This window comes from Schistocerca nitens, chromosome 4 (assembly GCF_023898315.1).
Source record: "Schistocerca nitens isolate TAMUIC-IGC-003100 chromosome 4, iqSchNite1.1, whole genome shotgun sequence".
Classification (NCBI taxonomy): Eukaryota; Metazoa; Arthropoda; class Insecta; order Orthoptera; family Acrididae; genus Schistocerca; species Schistocerca nitens.
The window spans coordinates 216294938-216307900 of NC_064617.1; the positions used below are offsets into that span (position 1 = coordinate 216294938).

At 42.2% G+C, this 12963-nt stretch overlaps 1 protein-coding gene across 1 annotated transcript in view; it reads right to left on the reverse strand.

Annotated features, from left to right (window-relative positions):
* The window catches only part of LOC126252209 (uncharacterized), a 150766-nt gene that overhangs the window by 108983 nt on the left and 28820 nt on the right, over nt 1-12963 (reverse strand). The window lies entirely within an intron of this gene.

The following is a 12963-nucleotide window of genomic DNA, read 5'->3' on the forward strand; positions in this document are numbered from 1 at the left end:
TAAAACAGAAGTGATTTCTGGCGTTCCCCAGGGTAGTGTTATAGGCCCTTTCCTGTTCCTTATCTATATAAACGATTTGGAAGACAATCTGAGCAGCCGTCTTCGGATGTTTGCAGATGACGCTGTCGTTTATCGACTAATAAAGTCATCAGAAGATCAAAACAAACTGCAAAACGACTTAGAAGAAATATCGAAATGGTTCGAAAAGCGGCAGTTGAACCTAAATAACGAAACGTGTGAGGTCATCCACATGAGTGCCAAAAGGTACTCGTTAAACTTCGGTTACACGATAAATCAGTCTAATCTAAAAGCCGTAAATTCAACTAAATACCTAGGTATTACAATTAAGAACAACTTAAATTGGAAGGAGCACATAGAAAATGTTGTGGGGGAAGGCTAACGAAAGACTCCGTTTTATTGGCACGACACTTAGAAAATGTAACAGACCTACGAAGGAGACTGCCTACACTACGCTTGTCCCTCCTCCTTTAGAGTCTTACCAGATAGGATTGACAGAGTATATCGAAAAAGTATGAAGAAAGGCAGCACATTTTGTATTATCACGAAATGTGGGAGCCAGTGTCACAGAAATGATACAGGATTTGGGCTGGAAATCATTAAAAGAAAGGCGTTTTCCGTTGCGTTGAAATCTTCTCGCGAAATTCCAATCACCAACTTTCTCCTCCGAATGCGAAAATATTTCGTGGACACCGACCTACATAGGGAGAAACTTTCACCACGCTAAAATAAGGGAAATCAGAGCTCGTACGTAAAAATATGTGTGTTCGTTCTTTCCGCGCGCTATACGAATTTTGAATAATAGAGAATTGTGAAGGTGGTTCGATGAACTCTCTGCCAGGCACTTAAATGTGATTTGCAGAGTATCCATGTAGATGTAGAATACGACAGTCTCCACTTGCAAAATCCGTGGTGTACAGCTGGCGCATATTACATAATGAAATGCATTCGCTAACTGCGAATACCGTACCACCAAAGCTATACAGTCTACTGGATGTAGATTTGATCGGTCACCTTAACCGTTTGGCTATCCGAGCACGCTTCACATACAGCCCCAAATTTCCATATATCCCTGTATCTGCTACCTATAGCGCTTGCACATTTATGTGATTTCTGCACAGGAAGAGACTTATTTAGATTTTATTTTAGGCTGCCTTCGCTGTAGCGTCAAAAGGATTAGTGCAGTGTCTATATCTGATAGTGTCTGTAAAGGTCGATGCAGTGGTTTTTTTTCTTCACATGAATGCATGTGTAAAAGAAAGAAGTAGAGGGCTACTAAAACACCGGGGAAGTAACTTACATATCATATTATTTTATATGGGGAACTGCATGTAACCGAATACGTCACAAAGTAATTCGTCCACTGATCTGGCCCATAGAGGAGCCCACGATGACAACATTTTTGCGGACTGGTAGTTGGAACTCCCGGTTACAGCTGGCTACGTAAAGATGTAAAGCTGGTACTCTTAAATCGCTGGTATAGGATTTGAAAATTCTTAATGTAAAATTAATTATGCAAGGAAGCTTCCTGGGGGTGACCCAGGAGCAGCAAATTTGTACTGTCAGTTGCAAGAAAGGACTAAACAGTCACTACGAAAGAACTAATAAGTACAAACAGGTAGGAATAGGAAAGCCAACAAAGGAAAAAGGCTAAAGGCAGAGATAAGAGAGATCATAACACAACAGGAAGTACTTTCATAGAGTCTTTATTACAGAAGGCGCATGTTTCGTTTAAGAATCTGTATGTCTATTTTTACAGACTAAAATTTTCAAGCTCTGCTAGTGTGTCCAAATGGCACGACAGACATCAGCGTGTATATCCACATCACCTACGCTATTCAGAGAAAATCTAACGCTATGTTACTGCTACCTACGTGAAATTTTTCTCTGAAACGTATAAGAAAAAGAGCTCCTCCCTTGCCCTATGCAAAACATCGGACAGAAAAAAATGGCCAGAACGAGGTGATTGCATGCATTCATGTCCGAAGCAACATTGCATCGTCTTTACAGACAGTGTGCAATACAGACACTGCACTAGTGCACATTGAATATGAAATGGAACGAGCATGTACCATCAACAGTCTCAAATGCAAGGAACCTGTAGAAAGATGTCTAGCAAACTGAATGGCATATGTGAACAAAATTGCGTACAGTGTGTGCAAGTGACAAATCCTAGAGTACTGCCCCCTTGATTGGAGTCCTTATCACATAGTTATGACAGCAATTTTAGTCGTGAGTTTCTGCCGGCGTATACAATGTTCGAATAACCTACGGGAATGCAGGCGGGTGACTTTCTCCATAATCACCGATGGTTCGACAGGAGCACACCCTCCTCTCTTCAAGGCAAAACTGCAGCAAGTAAGCGCAGCGCAAGGAAATTTAAAAGCTCGGTTTTCAGAGGAACTCCGGAAAGATAATGGACACACACACACACACACACACACACACACACACACACACACAATGCAAACATTAGCACCATCACAAAACAAAGATGGCCAACAACAGAAGTTGTCGTTAGTGAAGTTGATAATCAACGGGTGAGTTAGCATAGAACCTGTCCTCCTGTTTTTGACAAAGTAGAGAGGATTCCATGGATAATTTAAAGAAAAACCACCATCTCTATTTTCTACCGGTAGGAAATGTATTGTTGCTTGCGGAGGCTGGATAAACTTCTCAGCAGTAGAGTAAAATTGCAATGGCTGTTGAAATCACAGTAAAAAGTGTCCTCATAAATAGAGATGGTGGTTTTTGTTTATGTTCTGCGTGGAAACCTGTCTCCTTGTCAAAAGACAAAGGGAATTTATGCTACCTATCCCGTTGATTACTAATTTGATCATCGATAACTTCTGACGTCTGCCATCTCTGGTTTGTGATGACGCTAGTCTTTACTGTGTGTGTGTGTGTGTGTGTGTGTGTGTGTGTGTGTGTGTGTGTGTAATTGAAGTAAAGATTGGATCATCCAATTACTGCTGCCGTCGAAATATCGGTGGTTGGTGACGCCGTCACCTGGCTGCATTCCCTTAAGTTATTTGAACAGTTATTACTGCAGACTTGTAACTGATTCAGAGACATGGTGCTAGGATAGTAATAGATTGGTATTGCAGGAAATAACGCTTTCACTGGTACTCTTCATTTATTTAAACATAACTGGTTCAGGGTTAAACGTCATTACGAAGTCGTCATTTTTGTTGGAGTAAGTGTGTCAAGTTTCCGCGACGTAGTTGAAGTTCGGGCCCGCTCGGCAGTTGGCGCTGAGACTGGTGGTGTCTTCCTGCCGTGGAAGAGCGTGCGCCAAGCGTCAAAGCAGCCGAGCACAGTGCCACCAGGGCTGATGAGAGGGCGAACAAGACAAAGAGTCTTGTCAGACAGTGGATAGATGGGAGCCAGAAGCAAGTGCGTGGAAAGAAGATGGGCGGCTCCTAGTGGAGAACAAAGAGATAGCAGCGTCGAATGCAAGGGAAGCGTGCCAGCTAGTGCTATTTTGGCTCTCAGGTAGACTCTTCCTCGAGCCTAACTGCGGGCAGTGGATGGGCTGGAGTTTTTTGGAGGTGTACGCTAATAGGCCAAAACATTATGACCACTGCCCACCGCCACGATGGATGCCTCCTGGTGGTGTTCCTGGCAAATCAAGTGGTAACAATAGCATGTAAGCGGAGCACACACGGATGGGGGGTCACCCCAGCGAAGTTATGGGCTGCAAATGGAGAAATCCATTGAGATAAGCAACTTTGACAAAGGACAAATTATTCATCATTTTGATTTGCAGCTCCTTGTGTTGGCCCTGTTTGCAGTTAAAACTTGTTCGATGTGAGGTCTGCCAGTTATGAAAAACACCGTTTTTCTCAGTACCCAAACATGTTTCGGCACCATCAGTGGGTTTTCGTTTTTATTTATTCTGCAATGTGAACATTTTTGTTAAATGATTATAAAATTATGTGTATCTTTAGTTCAAACTACAGATGGTTTCTTTTTGTAAATACTTTTACATTTGGTGCATGAATTTTCTGGATTCCTTGTGTGTTAATTACTACAGGTAGCTTGTTATCTGCAACCAAACGCTGTTGATGAGAAAGTCTTTTTGCTGGGAGTTAATCTATCTTCTACAATGTAATTTAGTTTTTTGCGATGTTTTCCCGCCTTTATTCGCTTTTACTTACGTTTTCGTGCGGCAAACACTTCCATTCTCCGCATCGTGCTGAGGTGTTGTGATGCACATGTAACTATACCAAGTATTTTCCACAAATAACATAGTAAAACACTTTTCACTTCACCAAAACACAGAGTGATTGTGGTTTGTTGTGTGTCCCAGCCCAGTAAGTGTTCATTTGTTCACCAGACAGTTCGGCAACAAATTTGAATTTTGTTTCCATTTTATCTTTGTGTGTGTGTGTGTGTGTGTGTGTGTGTGTGTGTGTGTGTGTGTGGATTTTATCTGTTTTTGCTTTTTATATTTGTAAAATTCGTTTAATGCGTCAAATAGTGTGCCCCTGCAGAGTGTAGTGTATTCGTTGAAGGCCTGTTTTCTTTCTGCTATTGTCTTCTGTATATGGAAGTTTTCCTCAATGGTCAGTTTGCTGTGTAGGCTGTGGCTCGGTTTTAGTATTCTTAAGTCTGTTTCTATTTTGGTTGGGTATTGATTATTGGCTACGTGGTGGTCAGCAAATGTACTATGGGAGCTCCTACAGCACATTTGCTGACCACCTTGCAGCCAACTAGAAAGCCACACAAGAACTGGAAATGAACTGACCGTTTGTTCTTGCAGTTACGCAATGGTTAATGATTCGGGGGTGACACTGAGCGTTTTGTTCTTGTAGTTGTTGTTGTATCCAAATCCTGCTCAAGCTACAGCTGGGTCTGGGTGTTACGGTCGGATTTTGGCAAGGTTAATTGAAGGGATGGCCAGATGCTCTTCCTATCACCACCCCCTACCACCCAGACGGAACCTGTGTACCCCAGGTGTCTGTGTCTAATGTAAACCATGAAATAATGTGAACATGTGTCAAATGACTGTGAGGCGTGTAACTGAGGCAGAACGTGGGGACTAGCTCGGTATTCACCTAGTGGGATGTGGAAAACCGCATAAAAACCACATCCAGCCTGTCGTCGGTAATCCGCTGGGCGGATTCGATCCGGGACCGGTGCTCCTACCGAGCCCAGGAAGCAGCACTGAGCGTTCAAACTGGAGTAAACTAGCTCTGAAGTGTGAATTGTCAACTGACAAGTACATTTAATCAGCCTATAGTTCCGTGCAAGGCCGCTGCCTGACCGCAAAACGACAGCAGTACCGACGACTCTGCATTAGACATTTGGTATTATTTGGTTGCGAAAAGTCAGTCCTGAGGTCTGTGGGGAGCAGCGGCACAGCCTAGATTGAAAATGAATGCCTGTGGAGCTGAGTGGAGGTTGGTGGCTGCCAACACCGAGAGAGCAGTGGCAAACCACCGCCCAGGCGGTGATTTCTAGTTGCTGGGAAGACTGTGCTGGAGTGCTCGGACAATACTGTGACAAGTGCTGTGTACCCTGGACACAGAATTGCTTAAGATAGCTTTCAAACTTTGCAGTGTTCAGTCAGCAGTCCTTGATACTTATTATGGATTCCATGGCGTGCCACAGTGACCTTGTCTACTTGTACGTTAGTTGTACTTTGTAACAGTGCACCTTATTGCTTAGTATACAGAATCACCTAAAACTTGCACAAAAAATATTGCGGAAATGGAAAGTGCTATCGATGTGCAGTCTCCACAGAATGAATTGGTAGTCAAGGGCTCGTGCAAACATACACTTCTTAAAACAAAGCAATTCCAATTGACACCAACAAACTAAGCGTGGGGCTAATTGGAATGTCAGTGGTATTTGTTGCAGGATTCTAGTGTGAGTCATTTGCAATATGTCCTTCTTTGAAAAGTTCCCACGCCAACATTTATAAAATACCTGGAGCCACGCAGGCCGGTCGAATGGGTCCTGCGTCTCCCCTGTTAATGCCACACTACGCGCTTTTTCGGGCAGTGTCATTCGAACAGTGAAATAAAGGTGACGAGTGTAAGTGACGTCTCCCAACGCAACAATGGCGAGACCGAATTATTGCATCCCGCAAAGTGTGTTTGTTTACTTTTCGCACTTGCGTACAGTGTCTGCGCCTACTGTCTGTAGATCGTTTGAACAAAAGTTTCCAAGTATTCGAATTCAGAGTCGTGATGCAGTTCACAAGTTAATGAATAAATTTCGTGAAAGAAGAAGCGTTCATAACAAGAAGAAGCGTAAACGACGCTTACAGGATCACAAAAGCTCACCTCGATGACTTTGTACACCACCTGGAAAATACCCCTAAGAAGTTTCTTAACCGCCTTTCACAGAAAATGTAAATTGCTTCACCTCTATGCAAAGAGCTGCCAAGTTACTTGGGGAAAGGCTCTAGAAAGTAGTAGCAGTACCACAACGTTCCCCTGGTGATCCCGAGCACAGTGCTAGGTTCTGCGAAAAGTGTATGACGGTGAGATTCATCATTACTTAATTCTGTTTCCGGACGAAGCTTGATTCCGTTTACACGACTTTGTTAACTGCAGAAACTGTGGACATTAGAGCGCCAATAGACGTATTCTGCTTCTTGAGGAACCCCTTCACGACCATGCCTAGTTAATGGCGACACAATAATAGGCCAGCTTTTTAATGACACAGGTAACAGTCAAACATGTGTGCAGAACATTTAGCAACCATCTTTTAATCAGTTGGGTGAAAGAGAATGAAGCTTTGGGTTTTTCAACAGGAATCAGCATGGGCTCGTCCGGACTATATATATATATATATATATATATATATATATATATATATATATATATATATATTTCCTTTTTTTTCTCTCACTTCACTATGTTTTTCTCGACAGTCATTAACAACAATATCTGATACGCTCGTTGGCCCGATTTAACCCCGTGCTATTTCTGTTTGTGGGGAGCACTAAAGGATAGAGTGTACACAGCAAATAAGCACACGTTACAGGAACTCATGGATAATACCCTGAGTCAAATAATTTAGTTTCTCAGTGAGAATTACGTCTGATGAATAATTTCTTGAGTGGATGTCAGAAATGTGTGGGAAACAATGTCAGGCAGTTCCAGCATCTCCTTGCACTGCATGGGTGAATACAAAATTAATCTGCATACACTTTAAATTTAATATCCCGGTGGCAGACCGGCTAGACAACTTCTTATTTGTCGGGTAGCGGAGCGCTCGCTGTTCGTCATTTACTGCGGCGTGTGTGCAGTCATTATATAAGTGTAACACATTGCGTATCACCCCATTACTAAGTAACTTTCAGTTTGTGAATGGCTCTCGCGTTAACAGTCGCCTCATTTCCGTAAATCCTAAACTGGTAATACAGTGTGTGCCAGGAGGAATGTTCACTATTCAGCGATATGACAGGAACGGTCATTCGAAGAATAAATGTCAAGTAAAATTGGCTCTTCAACGCATACTTTAAGAAGAATGAATCTTAACTGTACAATCGGCTGTTGAAGTTCTTCAACCGTATCGATGGGAGTGCTGTACACTTCACTTTGGAAATGACCCCAGAAAGAAAAATCGAGAGGACTGAAGATAAATCAATTTGGAGGTCAAAGTACATACCCTCTTCGGCATATCGCTCTTGGACCATATACCTTACAACTGCAGCAAAATATGCCAAGCTCGATCACACACAGCCACATTTCCAAACCATGGGACATGGGTGAAATTTTATATTTCAAATGGACTCATAGTAACTACAACAATATTTGTTGCTGAAGTCAGATGCGGTGCGTAACCGCACATTCCCAATTACCTATCAATTGGCTCTTATGTGGACACATGATTAGTAGAACGTTTTTGCTAAGTTACTATTGTATACTTAAAGGCACATAAGTTTTTGCAACGATATGTGTTACATGTACGTAGGCGAGCTAATCGGCCAGCTATAAATGCTACAGGATGAGGTGATTTATTTGTGAAGCTATACGACCCCTAGAGCTGACAGCGTGCCACGGCTGGTCCAGCTGAGATCTGGTCAGGCAGGTACGAAGACAAGCAGTGCGACCGGAACTGAGGAAAATCGCAGAAGGGGGAGCTGGACAGCGGTCGCTTGCTTGGCAGAATGCTGAATTCACCAGCAGTGGTGGACTTTGAGACAATCTGGCTAAGTAATAGCACTTCTAAATTCGACTATAAATCATAATTACATAATAAAGCACATCTGAATAAATCCGCTAAAATATCTTTAAAACTGCAGTAGTTGAAGTTCCATAGCGAATATGAGTTCACTTTAGCAAAAATACTAGCTTATGTATTTATGAACGAACCTTTATTTGTAATAATTATGGTTCAAATGGTCCAAATGGCTCTGATCACTATGGGACTTAACTTCTATGATCATCAGTCCCCTAGAACTTAGAACTACTTAAACCTAACTAACCTAAGGACATCACACACATCCATGCCCGAGGCAGGATTCGAACCTGCGACCGTAGCAGTCGCGAGGTTCCGGACTGACCGCCTAGAACCACTCGGCCACCGCGGCCGGCTAATAATTATGAACAGAGTGAGCGTCACCGAATGTTTATAGCATTTCATTCTACGCTGAAACATCAAAGAAACTGATATAGGTATGCGTATTCAAATAGACGGTTCCGCGGTCGGCAACGCCTACATAAGACAACTGTCTGGCGGAGTTGTTAGATCGGTTACTGCTGCTACAATGGCAGGCTCTCAAGATTTAACTGAGTTTGAACATAGTGCTATAGTCGGCGCACGAGCGATGGGACACAGCATCCAGGAGGTAGCGATGAAGTGGGGATTTTCCCGTACGACTGTTTCACGAGTGTACCGTGAATATCAGAAATCCGGTAAAACATCGAATCTCCGACATCGCTGCGGCCGGACAAATATCCTGCAATAACGAGACCAACGACAACTGAAGAGAATCGCTCAACGTGACAGAAGTGCAACCCTTCCGTAAATTGCTGCCGATTTCAATGATGGGCCATCAATAAATGTCAGCGTGCGAACTATTCAACAAAGCATCATAGATAGGGGTTTTCGGAGGAGAAGGCCCACTCGTGTACCCTTGATGACTGCACGACACAAAACTATACGCCTCGCCTGGGCCCTTCAAATGTTAAATTGGACTGTTGATGACTCGAAACATATTGCCTGGTCGGACGAGTCTCGTTTCAAATTGAATTGAGCGGATGGACGTGTACGGGTATGGAGACAATCTCCTGAATCCATGACCTTGTATGTCAGCAGGGGACTGTTCAATCTGGTGGAGGCTCTGCAGTGGTGTGGGGCTTGTGCAGTTGGAGTGATATGGGACAGGTGATACGTCTAAATACGACACTGACAGGTGACACGTACGTAAGCATCCCACCTGATCACCTGCATCCAGTCATGTCTATTGTGCATTCCAATGGACTTGGCCGGCCGAAGTGGACGTGCGGTTAAAGGCGCTGCAGTCTGGAACCGCAAGACCGCTACGGTCGCAGGTTCGAATCCTGCCTCGGGCATTGATGTTTGTGATGTCCTTAGGTTAGTTAGGTTTAACTAGTTCTAAGTTCTAGGGGACTAATGACCTGAGCAGTTGAGTCCCATAGTGCTCAGAGCCATTTGAACCCATTTTAATCCAATGGACTTGGGCAGAGCAAGCAGGACAATGCGGCACCCCACACGTCTAGAAAAGCTACAGAATGGCTTCAGGAACACTCTTCTGAGTTTAAACACTTCCGCATGCCATCAAACTCCCCAGACATGAACATTATTGAGCACATCTGGGTTGCCTTGCAACGTGCTATTCAGAAGAGATCTCCCCCTCCCCCCACCCCTCCCAGTATTGTTACGGATTTATGGAGATCCTTGCAGGACTGATGTGTTAGTTCCCTCCAGCGCTACTTCAGACATTAGTTGAGTCCAAGCCACGTCGTGTTGCGGCACGTCTGCTTGCTCGTGGGGGCCCTACACGATATTAGGCAGGCGTACCAGTTTCTTTGGCTCTTCAGTGTATAAGTATGATTGTAATATATTAGTTTCGTGTGGGCAGTGGGCAGTGGGCAGTATCAGTCAAATCGTGTCTCTCGAAGTTAAGAACAATGTATTTTTCGTGGGGATGGTCTGCAGCGAATGAAAAAGCAGGCAGTGGCGGAATAACATTGGAGTCAAGTGGAGATAAGACACTTTTCGAGTGAAAAGCTCAGGGCAGCGATTCTGTACACGTTCTATTTAGATCTTAAAGAACAGGCTTTCACGCTAATACTTGACGAAGACAGGCCTGTCTTTGGTAACAAATGGTATATCTTCGTGTAGGTGATAGATTTTGGACGATACTTTTAACTTCTGAGGCACTTTATGTCGAGTCCTTGAAGAAGGTAGATCTGCAGATTGCATTACGCAATTGCCATTAGACAGTTTATGAGTTACTACTCGTTATCTTGCGTGTGTTAATTTTTAAATCAGCATGTTGATCTGTGAACTATTTTGAGCTAGTGAATATTCGATGTATTGTGATCACGAAACAGACTTACTTTTCACATGTCTTGGATGACTGTTTAGCATGGGGATTCTGCTACCATTCTCGTAACGCTCTCAACGTAACATTACTGCATTTGACAATATTATTTTCTGTCTGTGTTTTAACTGGATATCGTGAGATCAATTTTCGTTTAGTTGAGTCTATGTTAGCCCCCGCTGCTTCTCTTGCGTCGACTGCACGTTTTGCACAGTTCTTTTTCTTTAATCTAATTTGTATGTTGTTCACAAATTGCAACACCTTCTAAATGTTTCACGCTCATTAAAGCCGCTGATGAATCGTCTTTTCCCGATAGACTTCTGACGAAAGTAGGAGTCTGCTAACTCGAGTCCAAGATTTATGTTGATCATGCCGTTAGCGTTTTTGTGATGATGTTTCCGTAGACACATTCACGCCCTAATGCGTATTTCTTTACATTTAACAAGAAGTGAAATTAAAATTTTCATATATTTAGTTTTAAAATTTTTTTTTTTTGGACAACGAATTATTTTCTTAAAAATTTTAATCCCCTATTTCACCCTTTTAAGGGTTGAATTTCCAAAAGCACTGAAACAAGTATTTTATTATTTCTAATAGAGAAGCCAAATACATATTCTCATAGATTCAGCTTTGAAAAGACTTTCATAATGAAATAATTCCGTAACACTTTTCATCCCCTGTTTCAGTCCTATAGGAGGCAGAAATTTCAGAAAAACCGAAAGACTTTTTTTATCTATTTCTAATCGAGAAGTCAAATACCACTTTCCATAGATGTTGCTTCAAAAACCGTTTATTAGTTCTTAATAACGACTTATTTTCATAAAATCTTTGACCCACTATTTTACCCCGTTAAGGGCTGAATTTAGAAAAACGGTGAAACTTGTAATTTTTTATTTCTGATTGAGAAACCCAATTTTCGCAGTTCTAGCTTCAAAACAGTCCTAATAGCGACAGATATTCGAAAAGTTTTTCATACCCTATTTCACCCCCAAAGTAGTGTAATTTCGAACAATTTATTCTTAAACGATGCTTACGGTATAAGCTCAGCACCCTTTCCAAATTTGAAGTTTATCCCCTTAACAGTTTGGATTGGGTAACGGTGAGTAAGTGAATCAGTCCGGCAATATTTCGCTCCCTTACGGGTTGTTGTTCAAAAAACAATTAAATGTGTATTCTTCATTTATAACACATACACAAACACAAATTTTCATACATTACCTTCAAAAATGTTTGCATAATGAAATATTACAATCCCTAATGAAATACTACATCCCCCATTTCATTCCCTCAGGGATGAAAAAATGGCTCTGAGCACTATGGGACTTAACTTCTGAGGTCATCAGTACCCTAGAACATAGAACTACTTAAACCTAAGTAACCTAAGGACATTACACACATCCATGCCCGAGGCAGGATTCGAACCTGCGACCGTAGCGGTAGCGCGGTTCCAGACTGAAGCGCCTAGAACCGCTCGGCCACTCCGGTCGGCCCCTCAGGGATGAATAAACATTTCTCAACATAATTCACTTTAATACAGTTTTTAAGGTTTCAGTCAAAGTTGCAAATAAAATTTTTATTATTGACTAGTTTCGAACTTTTCGTTCTTTCTCAAACCATTACCTACATCTACAACGTTTCACTGTACCTAATACAATTCTTTTTACATCAGATCAGTATTAAAAATTTTATTTCTATGTACACTCACGCTCATAAATTAAGGATAATTGCAGATAACGACGTCCTACTCAAGAGGACGTCGTTATCAGGAGAAAGAAAACTGGCGTTCTACGGATCGGAGCGTGGAATGTCAGATCACTTAATCAGGCAGGTAGGTTAGAAAATTTAAAAAGGGAAATGGATAGGTTAAAGTTAGATATAGTGGGAATTAGTGAAGTTCGGTGGCAGGAGGAACAAGACTTTCGGTCAGGTGATTACAGGGTTATAAATACAAAATCAAATAGGGGTAATGCAGGAGTAGGTTTAATAATGAATAAAAGAATAGGAGTGCGGGTTAGCTACTACAAACAGCATAGTGAACGCATTATTGTGGCCAAGATAGACACAAAGCCCATGCCTACTACAGTAGTACAAGTTTATATGCCAACTAGCTCTGCAGATGATGAAGAAATAGATGAAATGTATGACGAGATAAAAGAAATTATTCAGGTAGTGAAGGGAGACGAGAATTTAATAGTCATGGGTGACTGGAATTCGTCAGTAGGAAAAGGGAGAGAAGGAAACATAGTAGGTGAATATGGATTGGGGGGAAGGAATGAAAGAGGAAGCCGCCTTGTAGAATTTTGCACAGAGCATAACTTAATCATAGCTAACACTTGGTTCAAGAATCATGAAAGGAGGCTGTATACATGGAAGAAGCCTGGAGATACTGACAGGTTTCAGATAGATTATATAAT